The sequence below is a fragment of the Planococcus citri genome, chromosome 2, assembly GCF_950023065.1.
Source record: "Planococcus citri chromosome 2, ihPlaCitr1.1, whole genome shotgun sequence".
In the NCBI taxonomy this organism is placed as follows: Eukaryota; Metazoa; Arthropoda; class Insecta; order Hemiptera; family Pseudococcidae; genus Planococcus; species Planococcus citri.
In genome coordinates, this window is record NC_088678.1 from 77,569,740 (window position 1) to 77,591,918 (window position 22,179).

The following is a 22,179-nucleotide window of genomic DNA, read 5'->3' on the forward strand; positions in this document are numbered from 1 at the left end:
TATGTCACGCAGTTCCGCATCGATGATTTCTGGGATTGGTATAACTGAACCAATGTCAAGCTTTCGAAGATTGCCAATGTGCTGGGAAATCGAACAATGAGTCTAGCTCTGAAAAAGAGAATTATGCGATGCTACGTATGGACCGTTCTTAAGTATTCCTGTGAAACATGGACCATGAGTGCAGAATGTGAGAAGAAAATATCTGCTTTTGAGATGTGGTGGTATCGAAAGCTACTACGGATCTCATGGAAGGACTTCATCACCAACCAGGAAGTATTAGCAAGAATAGGAGAGGAGCGGAAAGTCGTAGTAGAAGATATAAAGAACAGAAAGCTAAAGTATCTAGCTCATAAAATATGAGAAAACGGTATTTTCATGCTAGTGGTACAGGGGAAAATTCAAGGAAGAACTACAAGAGGGAGGAAACAATCGGAGATGTTAACAACAAAACAAACTCACCGGCCAACCCCCCCTTTAAGACCCTGGAAGAAACTATCAGATATGCTAGAAACCGACTGATATAGATGGAAGTATACGATATCTCCTGTAAAGGAGCGCGACTACGACGACGACGACAAAGTTGAAGTCGAGGAACTACTTGTACCATCATTGTCAGTAAAAATGTCATTGTTGAGAAAAACATCGTCATTGTTGTCGTCATTAGCAAGATTGCTGTGTCTTTCAGCAGATTCAGACATTGCAACTGATTTTATCTGGTTTGTAGAGGACCATGAAAATATTGATAACTTTGTGGACTGTATACAGTGGAGTCTCAATAATACTTGAAGCTGAAGGGAGAAGGAGTTGACTTTGAGTCATTGGAGTTTTCGAGTTATTGGAGTTTGAGTTATAGAGGTTAATTTTGGTATATTTCGAGTTAGCAAAGTTTTGAATTAGATGAGTGTTTTTTTTTAATAGAATGAAATGGAAACACGTATTATACCAGGTCGAAAAGATTAAAGTAAGGTGCACCGGGGCAAGTCAGAATGATTTTTCACAATTTCAACTTTGACCAGCTGTTACTCCCCTTCTAATGAACCAATATGGTTCAAATTTATTATGTAGGTTCCCATAAGGGTTCTTAACCTATGGTAAAAATTTGAGCGCGATTGACACAGTAGCTTTCGCTCAGTGGAATAAAATATAAACTGTCCTGACTTACCCCAATTGGGGGAAGTTAGAACAGGCTAAACTTTGCAGAGGCGTAGATCACAAACCGAGCGTCCTAGAAAAATTGCATAGAAACAAAATTGTAGAGAATTTAATTCTCTTTGAGATCACTCTCACCAGATTTTTACTAGGACGCATGGTTCGTCCGCTATATGCGAAAAACTAAGAAATAGAAAGTATGAATTTTAGACCAAATTCAAAATAAGTTCAAAACAACAACAAAATACAATTGAACCAAAGACATCTAAAATGAAACTGAATCGCGAAAATTTTTATGCCGTGATGAAGTAGGGGTAGTACCCTCAAGTCACCTTTAGTGGCACTTCGCCAGATATAAACCTCTAGGTGCTAGAGCAAGTTTTCTAACTTACCCCGAATTCCAACTTCCCCCGGTGCACCTTATGGAGTATGGAATGAGATTGTACAATAGGTACCATTGAAGATAACCAATATGTGAATGTGAAAGAGTTTTGTATCAATGTGATTCGAATTTACAAGTGTTTTCAACTAGAAATTCGAGTTATAGAGGCAAAACGATGGCAGCGTTCGACTTACAGAGGTTTTTCTTGTCTTTTTCAAAAATTTTACTTCAAGTTATCGGAGTTTTTGGACTTTTTACTTTGAGGTAAAGAAGTGAATTTTACATCGAGTCTTATGGAGAGTTGAAGAATAACAGACTCTGCTTCGAGTTATCGGAGTTTTCAAGTTAACGGAGTTTGAGTTATCGAGACTCCACTGTAATAAGATTTATTCTATAAGAATACAGAGTAACTACCTAATGCGCCTTTATACATCATTTTCTAAAATACATCTTAACCAGTTATCTAACAAAGGGTATCTTTTGAACTGGCACTCTCCAATTTGAACGAAACGATTTTTTATAAATGTAAAATTGAAACGGTTCAAAATTGTTTCAAATTATTTTCCCTCTCGTTTCCCTTGGATCAAAACATGGCAAGACACAAGATTTTCCAAAAAAAGTACTTACCTACTTACCTAAATAAAAAATTTTTGCTTCGTAAAATTCTCCGTAATCCAACCAAATTTTTTGGAGAAAAAAAAATGTTAGAAGTGAGTTTGAATAATTAACGAATTATTCACAATTTTTATTCAAATCGTTTTTCCAACTGGTAAGCCCTGCATTTGGCTAAAATTGTTGAAGTCCCGTTTTCTGCTGAGAAAAGCAGAGAGTACTTATCGGTTTTGGCAGAATTGCTAAAAAGCGTTGTTTCTGGTCAAAAAATAATGGCTAAAAATGGTCACTCTTTTTCAAAAAATTTCAAATGTTTCACTTTTTTCCGAAAATTAAATTAATGTCTTGGTTTGTAGTCAAAAGTTGCCAAAAAAGCTTAATTTTGTATCAAAATTGTCAAAAAGTTTGGCTTTTTGTGAACATTTCCAAGAAGGTCACTTTTTCACCGAAAAGTATAAATTTTTGCCAGTAATTTTCAAGATTGTCAATTTTTACCAGAACTTGACAAAAATTCCAGCTTTTTACCAAATTGCTAAAAATTGACATTTTTTTGTAAAAACTTTCAAAAAGTTTCATTACCCAAATCAAAAGTATCGCTTTTTGACTTTTACCTTTAAAAGTTTTTTTCTACAAAAATTACAAAAAAATATAATTTTTTCGAAAATTGGTTAATTGCAAAAAAAGTCTTGATTTTTGCTGAAATCTAAAAAATGGTCAACGTCTTGGTTTTTTTTGCTAAAAATTGCCAAAAAATTTCACTTTTTTCCCAAAGTTTGCTTAAAAGTCTTTCTGTTGCAAAAATTTGTCAACTTTTCTCCAAAGAAATCACTTTTTTACCTTGAAATTATTGAACAGGACTTCCCCAAAAAGTCTAATTTTTGCCAAAAATTCTCGCTTTTTATCAAATCGTTGCAAAGTTTTGCTTCTTCACCTAAAAAATGCCAAAAATTTCCTAGAAACCTCACTTTTTTAAAAAAAATTACTGTTTCTGCAAGAAATTCCAAAATGATCTCATTCTTTTCCAAAAATTGTCAAAAAAGCTCAGTCTTTTGCTAAAGTTGCCAAAATCTCGCTTTTACGCCAGAAATCTTCAAAAATTCTCACTTTAATGTAGAAAATTGCCAAAAAGCCTTTCTTTGATAATTAATAAAACTTTGGAAAAACTATAATTTTCTGCCAATAATTTTTCGAATTTTTTTGGTTAAAAAATTTTCTTTTTTTGAAAAAAATTGAATACGAGCCCTGGTTGGGCAGAAAATCCTCCCCCCCTTCGCCTTTCATAAAATAGTTTTTGAAAAACAGGTCGTCATCTTTGTTAGATTTTTGAAAACTTCCAAATAATTGATTAATTCACGACATTTTGAGTCATTTCAGACTAAAAATTTGAAAAAACAAGTTGATAAATGTAGCTGAATTATTTCAAACTTTCGAAAATTTGACTCAGAATTGAATCATGAAAATATACGCTTCCTGGATTTTTTTTGTAAATTTTAAATTTGTGACTTCGTTTAGCAAGTTTTTGAAAACTGATCTTTCAAAAAAAGATCAACTTTGAAGTTATGAAGTATTTGGCAAATATTTTTGCAACTGATCTTTTAATTCGAAAAAAAATCCGCAGACAGATTTTCTTCAAATTATGCAACATTTCTGAGTAACCATCAAACTCCAAAATTGAGGTTTGACAATAAATTTCAAATTCTGAAGAAAAACCGCCTCAGGAATGTCCCAGGCTCAGCTTTGAAATGCTCACTTCCCCTCCCTCCCTCCCTCCCCCCTCTCTCCCTCCCTCTTCCTCAAGCTTGTTAATTATTTCTGCTGAATGTTCACTTCAAAAAATGTTCCAGAATTGCAGGAAAATTAAATGGGAAAGAGAATTCTGAAAGTTGTAACTGTCAAACTGAGTTTAATTTCTAAACTTCTCTGCCAAATTCACAAATTCACATTAGATTACTTTGACATTTTTTTTTGCAGCATCATTTCATTTTATGTCAATTGCTAATTCCAGTCACAAAAAATCAGATTTTTCAATTTTCAAAGTTATTTTGTTTCATTTTTAATCCACTGCATAGACTTTTTTTACTCATTAATTTTCAATCTCTCTTACTAAAAAAAAAATCTTCCTTCATTCTTGACTTTGCCTAAAAGTTTCTCTTTTGTGATTGTGGGAAGAGGGGGTGGAAAAGCCATGCATTAAAAATTCTTTATAAATAATTGTATAAAAGAAACGATAATTCAATGTGTTGGGAGAGGGAGGAGGAGAGATTATTTATTTGTAAAACATCCATTGGCAAAATTATTGCTCAAATGAAATCCAATAAAACATTAAAAATTGAAAATCGCCTCGTCTTCGTTGAATTTTTTTCACTGTGAGAAAATTCTATAATTCAATTTCCACAACTTTTTTCATCGATTCTGTGTGGGAAAATTTCCGATGCCGAACTCCCGTGTAATCCTCCCCCTCCCCCTCACCTAAAAAAGGCTTCCCCAAACTTATAATAATATATATTTTCTATCTCAACTCTATAAAGTTAGAAACTAAATTCGGTTGCTAATCCCTTCACCCTATCTCCTGCATCGTATATACTCGTAGGCTGCAGCATACATATAGAGGTACTATCTTTTGATACCCCCATCAAACGGCGTGGAAAAAAAATGCTCTAAATGAAAAAACCACGTCGTAAAATCATCATCATTTTTAACGAGCGATAAAAAACCCTATTAAATTTTACGCATCCGAGTCGTTGTCGAGCTATGGACTTGGGCGAGAGAGAGAAAAAAAAGGCAGGCTAGGATGCGAAAGTTGTGAGCGAAAAAAAATCATTTAGGCGCGATTAACGGCGCTTTGGCCGGCGTTAAAAATGTCGGTAAATGGGAAACGACCAGGCGAGTTTGGTTTGTGAAATACGAAATTAGTTAAATTAAAACCGGAGCGGAGGAGAGAGATGGTAGTATTTTTAGTCGAGTTAATTGCTAAATTGATTTTATTTACGAGGGATGAAGAGAGCAGGAATAGGAAGGCAAGCAGGCAGGCAGGCGTTATATACATAATAACACTAATGACTTTATAGCTGCTGCTGATGAAACCGAAGGGGTTGCATGTGTAAACCCTCACTCCTCTCTACCTTGCCTCTTCAGGTTTCTACTCTCCTATCTTTGTATGGATTGCAAACCGCACACGAATTCGGTGTGTATTGGATGGACCACGTTTGTAGGTAGATAGGTGTGGTACAGTGTGTGCTGTAAATGCTGACTGATTTTTTCAAAGGTTTATTTTAATGAAAATGGTGGAAATTTTTGATTTTTTTTGCTATTTTTGAGAAATGTATGTCTAAAATCATAAAATGTGTTTTTTCTCAAGGAATTCAATTGAAAAGTGCTCACTTTATGACTTTTGAAAGTGGTTCGAGTAATCAAATTTCCAAAAACTTCACCATAATACCAAACAAAAACTCTTAACGAGGGAGAAGCCAAAAATGGTAGAGGCAAATTAAAACAAAACTTTGTCAATTGCACGACACGTGCTCAAAAGGAGCAAAGGCAGAGAGTAGGGGTGAGCAAAATGGGCTATCTGACCTCTCTTGGGTTCGAGATACATATTAAAGATCTGAGATGCGAGTGGTGAATTAATCCAATCATGCATACAAGTGTCCAATGTTCGAAGTGAATCCAAAAATTTCTATCATTTTAAGCTGGTATTTTGTTTCAAAAAATTACTGATTTTATAACAATTTATTCACTTTTGCAGAAATATAATTTTTTGATGGGGAGGAGGGAATGTGAAAAACTTGTACTTTTTGTGAGTCAATTTCGGCTCTCAAAAGATCTGCCAAGATGTGAGTAAATTTTCAAAACACTTAAAAATTGAACTTATGAAGAGAATTTTGGAATATTTTTTGAAAATATTTATGCAAAAAAAATCCTTTGTAAAAACGATGAAAAATACGAAAACCATTCGAAAAATTTAAAATTCTTTTAGAAAATAAATTATCCAAAAAAACTAAATCGTGTTTGAAAGTCATTTTTCTGTGCTTGAGAGATGAAAGAATGCTCATTCTAATCGAAGAAGAGTGAAAAACCACTGAAATTTAACCAAAATTTCAACTCTGAAAAAAATTGAAGAAAGTGACCAAAAAACTAAAATAAACTTCTCTAAAACATAAATGAATTTCGCTGAAGCCAAATTTTCTAAAAATCTATGAATTTTGATTGTTTTTTTTTCAAATAAGTAAGGAACCAAGTTTTGGTGAAATTTCAGTGGTTTTTCATTATTTTTTTAGCCAATTGATTTAATGAAATTCTTCCACAAATTTCTTTCTAGACTCTATGCAATGATTCTTGACAAAATTCAGTGGTTTTCATTGGATCTTCCACGTCTTTGGTGACCAATTGATTTAAAAACTGATGACAATTTTTTTTTTAAAATCGAATAATCTTGCCTTTTTTTTGGTAAATTTTTATTGACTTCTTTTTATTTTTTTGCCAATTAATTTAGTGAAGTTTTTTTCGAACACTTTTCTTATACTGTAGAGTTATTGACAAATTTCGGCGATTTTAAATAATTCACAATGAGAGAAACTTTTTTTTGAACTTATCCTATCAAAAAATCTTGACTACAAAATCACGTACCCCTCCCCTCATCCCACAAAAACACCCACAAAATCAAAAATTATTGAATTTTCGATGCTCTACAATTTTTTTTCAACTATTGTGTCTTCATTTTTTTTTCTTTTTTGCAAGATATTCTCTCACGCCTCCCCCCCCCTCCCTCAAAAATCAGCATTAAAAATAGTTGAATTTTCAATGCTTTACATTTGAAACTGTTTTTCATTGGAGTGGGGGAGTAGAATATGATAGAAAATTTGCTGAAAAATTTGAAAACGATTCAATAAGTGATGGATTCTTCAGTTTGTTTTGCAATTGCTTTATTTTGATGGAAAAAGACAACGAGTCTCTCCCTCTACTATTTAAATTTTTCGAGATAAACCACCTCGTGTGATTTTTGAAACACCCAGTCCATGGGCCCAAAACTTTCAAGTTCAAAAACAATCATTTTCAGGAGCCCCATTTTGAAAAACATGAAAAAAATTCAACTTATCCAAAAATTTTACAATTCAACGACACAATTCTCACGAAAAAAGCTTCCAACGTCTCCCAAATTTATGTTGGCTTCCCTTGTATGTATGTTGCCTTAGCCCCTTAAAGTTTTGAAAAATCAAAAAACACGAGATGATTCAAAATTGGTCAAAATAATTCGTAGAAATGGGAAATTTTTGTTTGATAAGTCGATTTATTTTCAAGTTGGAGACTTTGGACAGTGGACACCGACTATTTTTTTCAGACTGGAAATTTTTGAACAGATCTACAGGGTGATTCGAAAATTACACGAGGTGGTTCATCTCGAGAAATTTAGGTAGAGGCTCTTGCAATTTTCCATACCCCAATGAAGTAAATTCAAAACACTCGAATGAATCTATCACTCAAAGTTGGCAAAAAATACTCCTCCCCCCCAACAAAAAAAATCTGCGAAAATGTTTGAAAATTTTCAATTTTAGATTAGAACCGTTTAAATAATCCCATCTTTAACGAAAAACGTCTGTGGGTCCCTCAAATAATGTGCTTCTCATTCATAGAGGCTCAAAAAAAATTTTTTTTTTGAATAAAAATTTAATTAGGTATCTAAAAAATGTTTGTTTTTATTCCCGGTCAAAATCTTCTTGAATAACTTCCCAGTTCAAAAAAAAAACATCTTTGTCTTTCAAACATTCTTAGCCCTTTTATGTGGAGATGAAGGCTCCCTACAGTTGAGGAAAATCACAATAATTGAATAAAATTTAGGTGTTTTTTTTTTTTTAAATTTCAATCTCAGTGTTAGAGTTCTTCTCAACACTCTCCTTTCAAATCCCTTAGGATCCCACAGAAATGCTGGCCCTTCGTGTAAAGACCCTCAAAGTTGGAAGAAATCAAAAAAATGAAATGAATTCACATCGGTGAAAAACTTTTTATATGTTTTAATTTCTTTGCCAAAAAATTGCTCTTCGTAATTCAGCATACTTATCGAATTAATTTTAGAAATTTATAGAAGGCTCAAGTCCCCTTTTTCATCATTTGGGGGAGGGGGAAGGTCACAATATCTAAATAACGTTTTTCTGATGGAAATGGACCAAGCTCAAGGATTAGAATGTAAAAACATGAAAATTTTAACTTTGATTTTTCTTACTTTTGGTGGGGGGGGGGGTGTTGAAAATTATTAATTGTGTTTTTTTTTTCAATTAAAAATGAACCAAATCTTAATATTGGAATATAATAACGTAGAAAATTCAGTTTTTTAACAATTTTTCTTATTTTTGAATGACAGCTCAAGTTTTACTTTTTCATCATCGAAGAGGGGGGCAGGAGTTTTCAAGACTATTGAGTTGTGTTTTTTTTTAAGAAAATGGACCGAATCCAAAAATTAGAATGTACGATAAAAATGTAAAAAGTTCAATTTTTTTCATTTTTCTCATGTTTTGAGAACTGGGGGGGGGGGCGGCTCCTAATAAGGCTTAATTTCAATCTTGGCACCTGAAATTTCCAAGTTTTTTTTTTTATACAAAATAAAAACGAACACAGGCAGTTCGTGAAAAAAAAAATTGAAAAAAATTTTCTGCACTAATAATGACAAGCATTATACGTTAGGTTGAAAAATAGCAAAAAAAACTGTCTAAAAAAAAAACACTCACACACACTCAAACCACACATCCAAAGAGAAAAAAAATACACAGCCTCAGAGTTAAACAGAGACAGAAAGATAGAGATAATAAAACGACGGAAACGAATCAATTTAAACTTAGTATACTACGCCAACAATACCTAATTACCTTTTATTTATTCTTTTTTTTTTTCATTATTCGCGAACACGACAGAGGTGATTTTTTTTTCAACCGACGGCGTAATTGAAACGCGATAAGTCGCCTGAATGGCTTTCTTGGTGAATTTTTTTTTGCCCATTTTTTTCCATCGTGTGTGTGAGAAAAATTACGAAAGATACGTGTGTCCAATGAGCCATAAATGACCGGCTGCAGCTACCAAGAAGTCTCTCGGAGACGTTGACCGGTGAATTTGCCATATTTTCGCGATCGATTGATGTTTGTATGTATTAAAATCTATATACGAGGAGTTGGTATAACTTTGCGTAGGTATATGTTTGTTTATTATATGAGATGAGAGAAATTTCGATATTATGGAAAAGTTTTCGCGCGAAGGGTTGATAACCCTTTTGCTATATTGTGGAAGCTTTTGGAAGGGGTGTCTGTTGCGGATAAATCTATATTTTAGTACACGAGTGTGAGAGTGTGTGTGAGTCAACAGCCCTGGTTTTTTGGTCCTATATCTAAAGGGATGATGCGAATTCATACCGGGGTTGAAAATTCCTAAAGGGATGAAAAAGACCGGCTCTCGAGTGAGGAAAAAAATACGAGTAAAACGAGTGCAAAAAAAATGAATTTTATAAAGTACTTACTTGAATTTGCGTATTTTTTCGTCAACAAAAAACGATGTACTCGAAGATGGATTATCGAACTAGCCCGTAAAGTAAAATTTTTCGCACTAGAGAAAAAAAAAGTCGTATTTATACGAGTCGCACTGGCTTTCTCGAATGATGATACAAACTCGCGTGTGTTACTGGCGGTTGCTTAACTAAAGTGATGCACGTAATAAAGTGGTTGTTAGCGAGATACCGCCACCTCTATTTATAGTTGCTGCCGCAGACGATTTAACTTGTTTAGTCGGATGCTGTCGGTTAGTCGCTAATTTTCAGCGACAGATCAAGTTGCGCGCGATCGGATACCGAGAATTGGGGGAAAGTACCTGCAGACCGAGGCAAAAAGAGTCGTATGCGTGAACCAGCTGCGCCGTAGATGGCATTCGCAAAAGCTCCAAGCTCGGCTTCGTTTTTGCGGGGCTGAAAAAGGCCGGTGTTTTCGTCCTTATCCACCCTTCTCCCCCCCTCCTCCTCTGTATACTTACTCGTGTGTCGCAGCTTTCTAGAAAACTGTACGCCAGCCACGAGCCGATGCGATGAGGCAGCGTGTATTTCTTCTTTACATTGTGTGGAGAATTTCGCCGGCTACATAAGGGCTGCTTTGACCCGAGGTTGTGATTTTTATCCCATACAATACAGCCTACACACTACAGTGCCGAAAGCAAAGCTGCGAGCCGGTGAAATGGCTATAAGATAGGGTGATGTACGAGAAGATATCGTATCGTATCGTGCGTTAAAGACGCGATAGTGCTTTTTCGCATCTCTTCTATGTACCATGTTCCTATACCAGTATCTGTGTTTGGATAATGCCTGCTATATCGTATGTGTCTATGTACATATATGTAAGATGAAAGCAAATGCCATTTTTTTAAACTTTGCGTCTTCCTTTTACTCCCAGAAGAGAGAGAGAAAGGTGGAGGGGACGTGGCAGTGTAAAGTTTAAAGTACATATACTCGTACGAGTATCTCGACGTATGCTGGTGAGTGTTTGTAAATCGATGATGGGTTATTTTGGAGGGAAAGAGATGGGTGACTGGCCGATGGATTAAAGTGTGTCTTTTTTTGCCTCTTTTTTTGAAAATCTCGTAGTACATACAATGTACTTTGTGCTTTGTGCCAGGACTTATCATATTACAAAGAAGACTATACGAAAAAGAATACTTACGAGTATTATTAAATCGAGACTATCTCTCTCTAGACTCTAGTTGGGTCTGGTTTAATAAGTGCACTTTTCCTATTACTTAGACTGAGAAACTCACTCTCAGACAAGGTGTCTGTTTCATCGTTTTGTTAGCGAAACGCGATGACTGTGTTGTAGAAAAATGCTCGTTTGGGGAATTTCTAAATTTGCCCATTTACGAGAAGTCTCCTCGTGGTGTAGTTTAGATAAACTTTTCTCGTATTTTGTGTCGGTGTTTTTTTTTTGTTGTTTTTTTTTGAGAGATAGAGGCGTAAATGTAAAAATTGTATACGATACGTAATTTGACTTTTTATCGTGCTGTGAATCGGCTCCTGGGGGAAAACTTATGCTGGTTTTTTGCCTTTTGTCTTTTGTTTTGTGTCTCGTCATCGTGTTTGAGATTTTTTTTTGGAGAATGAATTTTCGAGGAATTTTTCAAAGGGGAGGAGAGGTAGAGGAGAGATTCGACAGTGGGATTTTCTCTTAGTGAGTATGAAAAAAAGATGAATTCGTTGTTTTATAATTGATGGTATGTGGTGTGTTGAATGTTAAATAAGGGTTAGTCTGTCTGAAAAGTCCTTTGAAGAGGCAAATGTGCTTTACAAAGTAGACTACAGTTTCGAGAATTTTTGGAAATTTTTATTGAAGGCCATGTAGACAGGGTCGTCGACAGCCAATGTGGGCACGAGGTAAATATAATTTGGCTCGTTTCTAGGAGGAAACTATAAAGAGGTTTTTTGAGAGGAGGAGAGAGAAGGGGTTTGACCGAAGATTTCCTGACTGATATTGGTAAAAAATAAATAGCAATTTTGCCAATTTTGATATCATATTTATTTATAAAAATTTTCATTTTCTGTTTTCGATTTTTGGGGGCCCAAATGTAATTTTTTAAATTTCAAAACAAGAACCAAATTGGCCTGAGCAAAGTAAAGGCGAAAGTTTTTGAATAGTTGATTTCGAGAGGCTTAAAAAGAATGTTTTTTTTTGTTAGGAAGTTTATTTTGAAAAAAAGAGGATTATGCCTGAACGAAGCGAGGATGAAAACTTTTGAAAATTTGGAATTTATATAAGAGAACTGATGAAGAAGTCCAAGCAAAAAAAAAAGAAACTGATATTTTTGTAATCAGCGCTTCAAAAAACCTAATAAACCGTACGTCGCTTGTTTTTTTCAATTTTTGGAAAATTTGGGTGACCGATGAGGGTGTGTTGGAGGGGCTCGTTCGAAAAAAATGGGCTGATATTCGTATTCAGCGCTCTCAAAAACCTAATTGAATCATATGTCACTTGATTTTTTCAATTTTCCGAAAATTTGGGGTCCGATAGGGAGGCTTAAGAAGGGTCAAATCGAAAAAAATGAGTTGTAATTCGTATTCAGCACCCTCGGAAACGCATAAAACGATATGTCACATGATACTTGGCTTTTTTTTAAAATTTTGACTGAAAGGAAAATTCATATCCCCCTCCCCCTCCCCCTCCCCCACCCCTTCTTCTTATAATGGATTTGTGAACCCAATTGCTAAAAGTTCATAGTTGTAAATATCGTTAAAATGTATGCTCATTGCTTCCTGGATTTTTTCCGAATTTTAAAATCATAAATTGTAATCGCGACGAAGAACCTTAAAGTGTGAATATTTGAACACATCTCAGCTTCGAATCTGAAACAATCAATGTGTGACTTCATTTTTTTAGTTTTTTTGAATTTTCATAAAAATTACAGTATTTTGAAAATTAATTTGTTAAAAATAGAGTTCAAAACTGTGTCGATTGTAATTTTTTCAAAAATATTTTGTATTTTGTTTTTTTTTTTTAATTTAGTTTTAACAATAAGCTCCCCTTTCGACTTGATTTCCCATATCTTTTGGTCCCAAAATTGGTAAAATCAATAAAGATGAGTGTCGAGAAATGAATTTGTAATCAAAAGGGCCCATTCGTAGAGGAGGTTGTGTCCTTTTTCAAATTTTTGAAAATTACAGAATATTTCGCTGATTGTAAAATTCTTTGATTTTGATTTTTTTGGCTTCATAAGTAACTGAATGTGAAATTTTTTGCCTCAAAATGTTTGAAAAGTACCTGCAAAAATTTGCCCAGCCCATTGAAAACTATACTCTGATTGGGGAATGGAGGTTTGGAATAGGCTAAAGAGGGTGGTTCAAGTGCTTTCAGTTTTTTTCATTTGGGGGAGGGGGGTACGGAGCATTTAATCAAGTTGGGAAAAATCGACTTGCCAACAAAATTCGTAGAAGATAATGAAGTACGTTTATGATTCTCCAAATTTTGACCAGCCTCGCCAGCTTTCATAAAAGTACGGAAGTTCAAAAAGACCTTTAAAAATAGCTTTCAGTGGTTCCAAAAATATTTGGACGAATCATACTCGTATTTTTGAAACCATTGAATGCCATTTTTTGGATTTCTTTGGTATTTTGTAGTTTTTTGAAAACTGAAGAGTGAAATTAATACCTACTTCATTTCTAGGTACAATAGGTACATATTTATTATGTTGGCACGTTGATTTTTTTTTTCGATTCTAAAAGAATTACGTGCTGTGCCTCCCTCCAATCCCTCCAACAAAAAAAAAATGGAAAAGTTTAAATGCATTTTCTGTCATTGCCACTACATATTATGTATGTACCTACTTGTAATGACAATTTTTCTAAACATTTTTCTTACTAAGTATTAAATTTTTGAATTCGATTTCTCGAATTGATATTCCCCGAACGACCATCCTCACGAATGAATCCCCCCCCCCAACACTTGACATCATATTGTAAGAATTTCTTGCAAATTTTATACACAATTCTGACAACAAAAAAAAACAAAAAACAAAAAAAAACGAGTCTTTCTTGCAATTTTAATTTAAAAAAATTGGATAAATTATGACAAGAAGAAAGCAAGCCCTTTTGGGATTTTGGCAAAAAAAAGTACCCTTCAATTTTGACAAAAAGTGAATCCTTTTTACAGATTTTACAAAAAATGAGTTTTTTGTAATTTCGACAAACAAAAATTATTGTACTTTTAGACTTTAGGCAAATTATGTATAACAAGAAAGAAGTAGGTCTTTTTGTGATTTTGGCAACAAAAAAAAAAAACAGACTCTCTGACAATTTTGACAAAACATGGATCTTTTTTACAAGTTTTACCAATTTTTTTTCCCAATTTTGGTGTAAAAATATCACATTTTTTGACAATTTTGATTGAGAAAAACTGATTTTTTTGCAACATAGGAAGCACGACTTTCCGGAAATTACATATGACTTTTTAAAAAATGTTTTTTTTTTGAAATTTTGGCAATAAACTGAACTTTTACCCACTTTTGAGCATTCGAGATAACGGGCATCGGGGAAAATAGATTCAAAAAATTAATAATTCGAAATGGGGGGGGGGGGGTTTCACTGAGGAAAACGTATTTAGAAAATGTCTGAATCTTTTCTCCTCAGCTTTAAGAGCATTTTTCAATTCCATGTCGCTTGAAAAAATTTAACCTCTTCCGATATTTTTCTCTTATTGATGTTTGAAAGATCTAGAGAAAATAGAAAAAATTGGCCCAAAAAATCATATTCAAATTTTCAGGAAAATTGGAAAAATTGGTCCAGAAAACCGACCAAAGTCGGGGGAAATCATTTCTCTGAAATTGATTTTTTGATGATCTTAAAACTCATTTTCTCATTTCGTTCTTTGATTCTCGTTCGCGGAGATTTTTATCATTTATTAATTTTCTAAATTACTCGTACCTTACCTCTGCTGAAAAATCGTTTTGAGTCTCGACGTTCGCAATTTCCTGGTATTTTGAGAACCCCTGAATCTTTGAAAAACTGCAGCTTGTGCAAAATGTCATGTTTTTGTGTACAGATTCGATGATTTTGATTGAAAAGTTTGTTCAGTTCAAACTTATGATATTTTTGTCGAGAGGCGTACTTTCAAGTTGAAAAATTTTATAAAATGGGTACATTTTTGAAAGTTTTTGATTCCACTTTGAACAGATTATTGTTCAATTTTGAAATATTTTAGTGCAATGATTCAAGGAGAGGAGGGGGAGATTGAATATTATGACTTTTTTGAACGCCTTATACCTGTATATAATTTTTTTGAAAATAAAATCTTTGATCTTTATGAATTTTAGAAGACCAAATAAGGACGAAATCTCATGTTAAAAAATTTAAGGCATACCATTTGCAATCCTGATCAAATGGTTTTTCTTTTCAGTGCAAAAACGAATCGTTCTGCGAACGTCTGACGAATGCTGATCCTCCTACGAGTATAGGTACATGTAAATGATTCTTTAGAAAATTGAGCACTTACCAGTCTGAATGAAAAGGAAGTTGATAAATGGTTAATTCTGTTAATGCATTCAATATGTACAATGCATTTTTACTGTGAATGAGATATGTAGGTAGTCTGCTGCAGATCTTAACCTTATTGAATCTTTCTGCGAAATAATTAGACCCACGAGTTTGGAACTGTCGTTTCTAGATTTTCGAATAGAAAACAATTTCATTTTCTACGAAGTAATTACAACTGCTTAAAAACTCGTCTGCATGGTTTCCTTTCAAAGAATGTTTACTTAAGGATTTCATTTAGGGTGAGTTGAGTGAAAAATGACTACATTACAGTTTTTATTTCGGAGAAAAAAAGAAAGACACTACTTTTCTATAATCCTAAGGAAACAAAAATTGTAACCAACACGTCATTTTAATTTTTTAAGCCACCAAACTTTATAAGCTACTCAATCTAGCCCTAAATAAAATTAATACCTCGTTCATCTGATTAAATGAATTGCCTTACGAGTCTCTCGCACCAAAATTCATACCCTTTTGCAAGCAACTCGAACTCTATAAGCTTCTATACAATGAAATAAATATCTTAATAAGTGCGCAATTAAAAGAATCTTCTTCCGCCGAACTAGATGGCAGGGCCGGGTAAGAGGAGGAGGTGAATTGACGATACACTGGCAGCAGAAGTCAGCAGAGGACACACCAATTACTCTGGCATATTGCACTCGTTGTAAAAATATATAGGAACCAACGACGACGCGGGGATCAGATTAATAAAAAGAGATTAGGTATTTTTATGAAAAGACAACGACAACAACGGATTCCGTAGGAGAGATTTATCGCGATGGAACGCGTGATTTGGCGTAAATTTATCGTACGTACGATTCAATGCGGCACCAGATGAACCTAATTATATCGTTTAAACTTAGTACAATCCTTTCGTAGAACTAATTACACGATTAAAAAGAAAGAGAATAAGAAATAGCATCTTTGTCGTCGTCGTCGCGAGTTTAATGGGCGCTGCAGTAGATCAAAATGCACTTTCACGAGGCTATAGGTAATGTCTTTGTTGAAGATTTTCAAGATCAGTCATTTCTTTCTTCTTAATGGGTAATGAAGGAGGAGGTGAGTGTGTTTGTAGGGCTTGGATTTGGGATATTGGGAAAAAGCTGGGTTATGAGAACTGTAGTTTTGATCTGATTTTTATTGGTTTGGAAGTGTAAGAAAATGTGTTCTAGAATTTGATGTTTTTTCGTCAATAATTCATCTAATTGATGATTTATGTTTTTGTTTTTTGTTTCAGGTGAGTTCAAATATTTTTTTTCAAGAGCTAGAGGGCATGATGATGAGTAAGTCTTATCAATTAAATATTCTTTTCACCGTATCAATGATCCCTAAATTTTTATCTCGAGGCGGAAGATAAATGAGCTTATCTGGAATACCAATTAGACACACCAAGTTCTCCACCTCCCCCCCTCTTCGTTGAAAATTTTCCACCGCAACGATCTCCTTACGGAATTGTAAACCTATTTTCAATAAATCTCTCCCTATTTCATCGAACATACTTCGACGCAGCAGCCCCAAAAACTTGTACCGAACTTGGCGCGAATCGATTAATTTATCAACCAATTACTCGGGCTAAAAATTTCCATCCAAAGTTATACCATGGTATACTTACAGCTTCGCTATGCTACGGCACAACGCGGTTTCCATCGAATTGAAATTCAACAAAGCGAACTTCTTTTCTTTCGGAGTAAAACTTTTCATATTTACAGTTGAATAGTTCAATTACTCTGGTAACATGGAAACATGCTTCGGAAGCGTATACGAGATTACTCGCTGCTTTTGTTATCTGTTCATTTAAATCGAGTCAAACGGCTGTTCTGTTCGTATACTACAAAATTCAAAAAATAGGGGAAATTTTACACCGAGTTCATTTTCTTCGTTTTCGTGATAAAAATCTGCTAAGGAGTTTATTTAGGCAATAACATCGATTCCACAGAGTTGCAAGAAGAGTGTATCGAGGGAAAAAACTTTTGGCTACAGCCTACGATGTTCTGCTGATATTTTCTTTCCTCTTTATTCTATTCTTATTTTTTTTGGCACTTTTAAAGAGACACTTGCGACGCTTTTCACTGGGCTGATTTCATCGCTGGAATTTTAACTCTTTTAGAAGTTGTTTAGTAGATGGGTTGAATAAATTGAAATAAATTAAAGAAGTGTTCGTGTAGAACGTATTTGAGTAACGATGAAAACGAATTGAGGGTGAATAATTGATCGAGAATGGTTGAATGAGTTTTTGAAATGTCGTGTAATGAGTATTTGTGATCTTACCCGTCGCTAACCTATTCGAATTTTTCCAAAATTTTAAAATTTTGAGCTCTTATGAACATTTATGTTTTTTTTTTGTTCGCCTATTGAAAAAAAGTTTGACTATAAATTTTTTTGTGGTCCCCCTTTAATTAAAAATTCTGAAAATTAGTTTTGACGCTAATTTCCAACTGTTTCGAAGACCATAAAGTAATTTTGAACTGAAAATTTTTGATTTTTTGATAGTTTTGGTATCATAAATAAGTAGGTAGGTAGTTTTGAAAAAAATACTTCAAGTATCCGCCTGGAAATCGTCCCAATTTTAAATAAACTCCTAAAAAATAGCTCGAAAATGAGCGAAAACCTGGTTTGTAGCTTCCTAGCTGATTCCACTTTTTTTTAGAAAAATTCAAAAATTGTGAAAAAATCAAAAATGACTCTGGGGGTTCCAGAATTGCCTAATGATGAAACTCGGATCCAGAGCGGTTAGTTTTATGGGGCACAATTTTCAAAAATCTCTCCAAAACTAGAAAATTTTTGTTTTCAATTTTTCAGTTGCTGAAGGTAATTTTCGCAATTTCTGAAGAAATTCAAAAACTCAAGAAAAATCGAAAATCTCATTCGAAGCTTTGGAATGACTGAAAATGGCTAGAATTCGATATAAATAAGTTGATATTAGCTTTTGAAGTACTTTTCACCATAAAAGTAGATATGTTTGAAAAATGTCGATTTTCAAAAATTTAAGTACCACAAGTCAAAAAGTCAACTTGGGCAGTTTTTAAAAAAAAATTTTCCCCAATCCGCACCAGGCGGTGGGGGGGGGGAGTATTTTATTAATAAAGAAAAAAAAACAATCTTAGACTAAGGGGTTACTAGAATAAACATATATGAGTATGTCTCTAAATATAATTATAGCTTCACCCCAAGTCTTAGCAGGGGGGAGGTGAGACGGATTGTCCACCGCAACTCAACCCCCTAGGCGGTTGCCTAAGGTCCAGTTGCCACTTCCCAGGTTTCATTTCCACGCATACCTGTTCGGATCCCGACTGAGCCCCCAACCCATCTCAGAGTGAAGTTTGAAGGGGGAGTGATTTTGCCTAGGGGTGATCAAAACAAGTTAGGGCCCCTAGTTATTGCCACGAGGTTAATTTGGACTTTTGTGGGGCAGTTGGTGCACTTGCTTAGGGCTTCTCACCAACTGCCCACAAGAAAAGATTTTTTTCTATATTATAAGTTTAGTATTATTTACAAGTATAGATAAAGTATTATAGTAAATTTTAGGATTATCTCAGGATCCAGGTAAATTTGGTCCTGAGTATTTTGTGTCTTGAATTTAGCTTCAGGCATAATACTAATACTAGTAGTAGAAGAAGTATTCTTGTTTGGTAATCATGCTATCATGTCTGTTGGGGGGGGGGTGCAAACTCTCAGAGTCACCGTAAGGCCCTTGAAGCACTCTAGGAACGCTTGCTTAACTAGTGGCCATTCAAGTTGGCCCAAGCCACACCATAATCTTGGTACTGTGATTTTTGTGATGTTTAGCTCTACGCATTTGGCTTCCAGAGCTTTCATTGTTCCTACAAAGTCTCTTATCACCGGCTTATCCTTGTGTCTTTCTTTGGTTACTGCATATAAAATGTATTCCCCTTTGCTGTATATCTCCATCACATCACCCACTTTGGCACCCCTTGACTTTAGAGTGTCAACGTTTCTGACGGCTTATCTGAATAAGACTGCCAGAGCTGTGGGACTGAAACGATCCCGAAACTGGAACCGATTAAATCCTGATTCAAATCCAATCACAAAACCAATCCCTAAACCAAAATCGTTATTTTTCTTGATCCTGAAACTGAAAAAATCCCAAAACCGATATAATTCTGAACCCGAAACAATCCCGGAACCGAAGGTTTCAAGATTTCAATTTTCACCTTTTTTCCACGATTCTATATTTTGAAAAATGGTCATTTAACATCATTTATTGTAAATAATTCAGATAACAATAAAAATTACTAGACAAATTCAGCAAACTATGCACTTTAAAGTTGAAAATGTTAAACTAATCACTCTATTGGATTTTTCACACCAAAACCTTCCATTTTTTAGACTCCTGCAAGGTGCATTAGTGAATTTGGGCCTAAAATTGGTTGAAATGAAAATCCCGAAACCAAAACTAATGAGATTCGAATATACATAATCTAATGAAATTCGAACATATCATTATTAATACGATGCACAATTCGAAACAAAAACGGATGTATTTAACATATTTACAAATGAACAAATATGTACATTAATCGAATGATAAATTAATCGGATAGAAAATCGCCATAATGCGAACGGTAGCGAGTAAACGGTAGTAATTAATTGAATAGAATCTCGGATATTCGAATAGAAAAATCTAAAAGTCACGATTGATGTTTGTTGACTTTACACATACATTGTATCTCAATAATACAACAAATTATGAGTAATTACGAAGTAAATAAACGATTACAATGTAGACGCGATTTTTTACATTATTTTCAACAGGAACCGATTTAACCCAGAACCGAAACAAATGTTTCAATCCCAAAACGAATCCCGAAATGAAAAATTTTCAATCCCAAAACCAAAATCCAATCCCGAAATCATTTTGGTCCCACAGCTCTGAAGACTGCAATGCCCTTACTCACCTTGAAGTCTCAACTAACACAATGCACCAAGGTGTACTTGGGGATTTGCCACATTAGGTCGTCTTCAATTTCTTCTATCGTAAATATTCCATTTGATCTGGCTGATATGCATCCCCAATTGTTCTTCTGGATCTGTATCTCTTGTTGTTCTTCAATATTCCAGCTGGGCACTCACGTAGACAGCGCTAGTGAGCTGGCAAATGTTTACATTTTTCAGACGAGCTTTTCTTATCAGCGTTTACGAAAGCATTAATTTCGAGGGTTAAAACTGAAAAAATAGTTCGATTTACATTATTTTTACAATTATTATTGCATATTAATCATGACCAAATCATATTTTCATTTTCAACTTGTAAATCCAACGTTTTGGTAAAATACGACTGATAAGAAAGGGTTAAGAAAAAAGCCCAGTCTGAACTCTAGAACAATGGGCACACTAACGCCCTCTACATGAGAGACTGGTCCAAATGTTCGAGTATACTCTTCACCTGAGTGGGGGTCAGTTTGCAGGTGTGCCGTTCACTGATGCACAGGTACTCCCTGTATGGTAGCTAGGAGGACACTGATGCTAGCCCCACTGGGTGGTAGAATCTCTCCTTTATGGCTCTGAGCACAAGATATTTCATCGAGGTGGTGTATGTGTGGTTTGCAGGGGTGCTAACCTTAATTATTTTTATTAAGGTTACGGTTTCACTCCAATTTTTTCGTTGACATTTTTCGGTTTTTGTTTCGGTTTTGGTTTTAAAATTCAAAATTTCAGTTTTGGTTTGGGTTTCGGTTTTATTTACAAAAATTTCGGTTTTGGTTTCGGTTTTCGGTTTTTTTCAGTTTACGTATTTTTTAAAAATGTCTTCAAAATTTCTCAATCTCAAAACACAAAGCAATTTAACAACCCAAAAAGCAACAAGTCAACAACAACAACCAAGGATCCAATTTGATAGGTTCATTAAATTTATCAATTTCCCCGCCTCAAAAGTCGAAAATGTGAAAAAATCCCCCCAAAAAAATTAAAAAAACTGAAAAAACCCAAACCGAAAACCAAAAAAAACCGAAATAAATTATATCGGTTTAGGTTTCGGTTTCACTCACTCTGCTTCATTATTATTGTTATGGTTTTTTAGGGTTTTTAAAAAACTTATGAAATTTCGGTTTTTGTTTTCAGTTAGGGTTTGAAAATGGCTAAAATTAGGTTCTTGTTTGGGTTTCGGTTACGGTTTTCGGTTTTTTGCGGTTACGGTTAGCACCCCTGGTGGTTTGTGAAGATCAAGCTGTTGTTGGTGTGTCCCAGGTTGTTGGATACAACAAGCTGTTCCATGGCTCTATCAACTATCCTACAAAGAACGACCTCACCACTAGAAGCCTCGAGTTGACATCTTCTAACGTATGGTTGTTCTCATACAGGGCAGTTGAAGTTTTGGTTGGGGAAGGGGGGGTTGAGACCATGTTCTTTCCGATGATCGCTATCACAATCAAATCGGTGGTAGACGCTTCGAGTAGTTCTCAAATGAGGATAATCTGATTGAATTAAACCAAATTTTTGGTCTCAATTTTAGAAGTCAAATTCCAAAATGAGTTTTATGTTCATAATTCTAGGAATTACAAAAATTGTCTATAAGTCCTGCATTTCTTTCCTAAAAATGCGAAAAGTTATAGATTTGTAGCAATTGAAGTCTTTGCCTGAAAATGTTGAAAGATCACCAAAAAGTGTAATTTTTTTGCCTAAAAAAATGAAAAAAGTTGTGAAATAATATCTACAATTTATTGGTCAATAATTCCCAAAAATGTCTGCTTTTTACTAAAATTGTTGAATTTTTGCTTTTTAGCACTAGCAGAATTGCTGAAGATTTTCACGTTTTTTTTTGTTTTTTTTTTTTCAGAAATCATCTAAAATCCTCGCTTTTTTGCCAGAAATTGTCAATATAGGTACAAATATCTCTTTTTAGTGTGCGTAGCACACTATTGGTTTCGCTTTGAGAAATGAAATTTCATTGTAACTGAATGTTCTCTTAAGCTATCCAACCATTTTTTGTACCTATTGGACACCATTTGAGAATCATTAAGACGGAGGGTATAGATGTATTTTCATT

At 34.4% G+C, this 22,179-nt stretch overlaps 1 protein-coding gene across 5 annotated transcripts in view; it reads left to right on the forward strand.

The window, feature by feature from the left end:
- S6KL (S6 Kinase Like) overlaps positions 1 to 22,179 on the forward strand; it is a 119,695-nt gene that overhangs the window by 26,061 nt on the left and 71,455 nt on the right. The gene's annotated exons all lie outside the window — the stretch shown is intronic.